Source organism: Mustela nigripes, chromosome 14, assembly GCF_022355385.1.
Source record: "Mustela nigripes isolate SB6536 chromosome 14, MUSNIG.SB6536, whole genome shotgun sequence".
NCBI lineage: Eukaryota > Metazoa > Chordata > Mammalia > Carnivora > Mustelidae > Mustela > Mustela nigripes.
In genome coordinates this window covers 83,825,822-83,831,206 of record NC_081570.1, presented here as the reverse complement: position 1 = coordinate 83,831,206, position 5,385 = coordinate 83,825,822, and the positions used below count along the sequence as shown (strand labels likewise).

The 5,385-nt window shown below is 34.2% G+C and overlaps 1 pseudogene; it reads right to left on the bottom strand.

Moving 5' to 3' along the window:
- Positions 1-3,521: 3,521 nt before the first annotated feature.
- Positions 3,522-4,059, bottom strand: LOC132002099 (large ribosomal subunit protein eL15-like; annotated as a pseudogene).
- Between the last annotated feature and the right edge of the window lie 1,326 nt (positions 4,060-5,385).

Here is a 5,385-nt window from a genome sequence, read left to right as displayed (position 1 = left end):
CTTTGGGACTAATTGGTGTTTATAGAACATATTGCTAATAATGGCAGAATATGTATTTTTTTTCAAAAACACATGGAGCTTTTATTAATAAATTATTTGAGAGTTTAGTAAGTTGCATGGAAAAATGATCAACAGATAAAATCATGTTTATATATGTCCCTGACATAAATTTTAAAAATATAATTTTTTAAACATAGTATTTACAAATACATAGGAATAAGTGTAAATGAATAACAAAAATTTTGTATAAGCTATTCAGAAAAAAAATAGGAAATTTGTGAAAAAATCATGACAATGCCTAATAAAGAGTTGCCAGATACATGAATAGGCTAATTCAATATTTTAAAGTGTCAGGATTTCTCAAATAATATAATTTCATATCAATTTTATTCACAACCCAAATAGAATTTTTCAAGGAACTAGACAAACCAATGCTGAAATTTATGTAGAAGAGAAAGGTAAAAGGTTAATAAAGAGAGTCTTGATAAATCGTGTACAGATGACGTTATTTTTCATTTATTAAGACTTGTTAGGCAGCCATAATAATTAAAACTGTATAATATTGCTAATACAGTGATAGAAAATTTCACTATTGCTTGAATTGTAAAGTCCTGAAATAGATCCACACAATAAGCAAACTTAATGTATGGGAAAGCTGGTATGGGACATTACAGGGAAATTAATAAGCCTGGACAATAGTATAACCATAAGAAAGGGCTGAAAGAGAATTGTTACTTTGCATCCTATGTAAAAATCAATTCACAATTGGTTAAAAACTTAATTATGAAAGACAAATATTTTAGCAAGACACAAAAGCATTACATTAAGAAAATTAATAAATTTGAGAAGTAAAAAATAAATTGATTAGCAAAAGTCATCATAAACAAAGGATGTGAATAAAGGAAACTTCTTATAGTGAAACTCTAAGTTAATGCCATCACCAATAAAACAATTTAGTACTACATCATGAAGCTCAACATGCACATAACCTGCAATCCAGAAATCCCATTGCTGGGAACTTTTGCGCACGTGCACTTGGATACATGTACAAAAATGTTCATACTTGTGAAACTAGAAACAAGTTAATGTTCATCCACAGAAGGCACAGAGAAGCTGTACTTTATTTCTACCTCAGAATATCATACAATCATGAAAAATCATGAACGATAGCTATATGTAATAACCTGGAGGAAACAGAGAAAACACTGACCAAGTCTCCCAAGATTACATACAGTATGATATGATTTTTCAAGCTCAAAAGAAAGCAATCTAAACAATGTACTGTTCTACGGGTGCCTGGCTGGATCCATCGGTTAAACATCAGACTCTCGATTTCAGCTCAGGTAATTACCTCAGGGTATGTAAGATCCAGCCCCACCTAGGGCTCTGTGCTAAGCAGAGAGTCAGCTTGAGATTCTCTCTCCCTCTGCCCTTCCCTCCACTCACACTCTCTCTATATAAAAAATTAATTAATTTTTTAAAATTTACCATTCTAATGTTTAAGTAGTGTTCACATATTTTCATGTTAATATCTGCATCAAAACCTTCATCTGTTTTTAATGCATTATTTTGTATATTTCAAATATTAAAAGATAAAACTTGTTAAAATCTACTGTCCTCATTTTAAATTGATGCTTAGCTTCAAAAAAGCTGATTAAGTTTTCCCCCAGCATCATTTTCTGCAATCAAAATGGATCAATGTCATCTACCTTCTGTAACCCTTCCAGTTTTTCTGTTCTTCACTGAACCAACCTCATGCTATTATCATTCCCTTTATGGTATAGACCATAAAAAATAGAAGTTGCATTTAAGTAGGTGTTGCACATTTGGGGAGGATTACTTTCTAAATGTTTCTTGTTATTTCACTGTTAATATATCCCCAAACCAAGTAAGTAGTTTGGATAGGAGTACTCTTGCTGACTCATTTTAAGCATATAGTCAATGCAATAATGTCTAGTAATTTATTCCCATATGTATAGCTTACTTTTATCACATTATTTAGTACAGAGTATTTATTCTATCTTTTGGGGATCAGAGAGCTAATTTGTGAAAATCACCTTGAATCACATGTCTATTTCCAAAGCAACTATGAACTTTATTCAAATTTGAGTAGGACTACCTGAACCAAACTATCTGACCAATATAGGGCAAAGAAAGCATCTGGAATTGTAGGTTCTAGTCTTAATTCTACCACTAAGAGCAACAAATTCTTATTCAAATTAATCTCATACTCCAAGTCTCAGTGTTGTCATGTGTCAGTAGAAATGTTAGTATACTTCTCCCTTAGGTAAACTACTTAATTCTACTTCTAAAATAACAAAGTGCTTCATGAGTTTTTTGTAAAAATGAAAAGAAATCATTTTTACAAGATACAAAGAATTAGTGTTTGATACTTAGAAATTATTAGCAGGATTGATGTTAAATATTTGGGATAGTCTCCTTCCAAATGCATTCCCTGTACTGTCATGTATCCATTACTATTCTCCTCTTAATTTTGAATTCTAAAAATCACATACACATATTCATTAAAATAAGAAGACATGATAATGAAAAAATTTATCTTCTTTCTTTTTTTAAAATTCTGAGTAAAACTAACTTTAATTTTTTATCTTCACACTTAAAAAGTTATCTGATGGCCACCAGTTTCCCAATCCTAGCTTTGGTTACTAGCTTACAAATCTTAAGATAAATTCTTCTCATTTACCTAGTGTTCAATTTCTACCAGTTTTAATATAGACCAGCATAAATACCATTATTGACTGCTTTGTATGAAATCCATTATTCTACAGATCCCATGTAGTTGTGGGATAAAACCAGAAACCTCCACCTTTTATGTGAACTTCAGTGGTACTGTGAAGACCAAGGTACTTTTGCTTTGGTTAAGCAGGATTTCTTTTCCTTTGTAAGAGAACCCCTTGCAACAGGTTTAATCAATTCCCCTAAAAATGCTGGCATTTTTTCAAACTATTCTTCCAGAAACAGCAGTTATAGAAATAGAATATTGGATTCAACCTAAAAATGTGGGCCCTAGTTAACATTATTCTGCATATGAACATGATAAAAGATTAAGATATTCTTCACATTTCCAAACAAAATTCAATTTAAAAAGCTTGTTCTTACCAAACTTCTAAAAACAGCCATTTGAGGGTAAACTAGTAGAGCATTATATTTCCCCAATGAAGCTGTAGGTTTCATTACATGCACCAACAAATCTACATGGCTAACTTCTGCATTCCACTTTTGTACAATTTGTGTTGTATCTATTATACCAAACAGCATTTTAAGCACTGACACATAAACTCCCTAATAAGATAAAGCAAAGACAAAAGCATTTATCTTATTAGAAACAAGAGACACCATCATTTAGGTCTTCAAACATGATTACAGTTTAACTTTCATAATTTGACAATGCATTCATGGAACAATCTGTAGACAATTCATTTTAACAGACAAAATTAAAGAACACTTTGAAGCAGACATGACTCTCCTAAATTATTTATTAGGTAAGGATTTTACAAACATTACTTATACCAGCAGAAATGGTAGAGTAAGAAAGTACTGTATCTTCTCCATGCTGCATAGTGAGAACTACCGATAAGTGTGGTGAACTTGTGACCCCAACGCCACAGCACCCACAGCCTGCAGATGTCAGTCCTCACATCTTCCTGTGCTTTTGGACTGGTCTGGTGTCCACTGGTGTCAGGATTTCTTCTGAAAGTTTTATGGAATGCATCAGAGAGGATAATCTCAAATGATTTATACATGGAACCTTCACCAACCCAGTAAGAATTCAAGACTCTGAGAGTCCCACAGTGGCATCTAGCAACTGCAACAGACCAAAGGCTTTGGGCAAGCTTTAGCTGGTTAATACCATGATGGACAGGCACCCCTAGGTAGCACCCTTAGAGCTGGGCATTTGTGGCTACAACATTGCACACGAATCCAATATATGATGTAACCTTGTCTGGTCTAGCACCCCAGTCTGCAGGCTTTACTGGGCTAGGATGGGCCAGGGGTTCTGTGAAGCACAGAGAGCTGGTGGTACTGCCAACAACACATCCATTGAGCCAATGGCAGCTATGAGACAAAAAGGAAAGGGCTAAAAGCTAGTTTTCCTTTCAAAAGAAAGCACATAAGCAACAGGATGTGTGGGAGAATGAGAGAACTGATAGAGAACAGTTATATGAAACATAGGAGATGTCCTTTGAGGATCTCAAACTCTGGCCTTATTCTTCTTGATGAAGATGAGGTAGAGAGAGGGAAATAGGAATCTCAGTTTAGTCTTGTGATCTAGGAGCAGGGGGAAAAAATGTGCTTTTCTTCCTATGGAATAGCCAGAGGAATGTAGCAATGATTATAGCAAAGCCTCCCCTTTTGTGTGATGCCAGCAAAGCTGAATAAGAGGTGTTGGTTAATGGGCCTGAGCCTCACTCCAGTCTCTTTCACAAAAAATGGTAAATAGGGAAATATAATAATGCTAAGGGGGGACTGGCAGGCATACAAAGGCCTAGGTAGGGAGAAGGAGTCAGAGTAGTTGTATCAAGGCCATGGTAGGACTATGAACATTAGCGCATGTCAGTGTAAGATGGTAAGGGCCAACTGAAGGAAAGTATACCGTAATCAATTATAGAAAACACCAGAGGGTGGCAGTGAGCCAGACATACCTTCCTTCATGGTGCCATGTACATATACATCGATATCACTCTGGGAGATGTGAGATATAAAGAATTTGATTTCATTGAGTCATCATTTCCTCAAAAAGAATAAGTTTTCAACTAACAGGCTGGGTTATATTTATCATTAAGACTAAGACTCCCTGTATAAAGAAGAAACAGGAAGAGACTTGCTAAGTAAATTTCTACTTATCAATGGAGAATAAAGCATTTTTAAAAGATTTGTTTACAGGAATTATTATTGTTGTTGTTGTTGTTGTTATATTATTATTATTACTTTTGCCATCAGATCCCCTTTGTCATGTGCCTTGAATAGTTTCAACTAAAAACTCAGCTATTTAAATCATACAGCATTTACTTCTATTTAGGATATGGAATAGATCATTCTCACATAATAATAGATTATTCTCACATCAACAAAAATAAAACATCCAGAAAGCTACAATATCACAATTGTTTTTTAGTCCATCAGAGAGTTGAGTTTTTATAATGAATGCATTAACTTAAAATCCCACTGTAAGAAGTTCCATTTATTCACATATAGGAAACTTGAATTCCAAAGAGAAACCAGACTCTTCAAAGGCAGACAAGGCAAGAGAGCTGCCTTACCCATGGCTGAGACTAGGAGGAGGTAACCACCATACAAATGGATACAGATAAATCACCTAAACTTTAACAAATTGTTAAAAGCCAAGTTTGGGGTAACATCTCA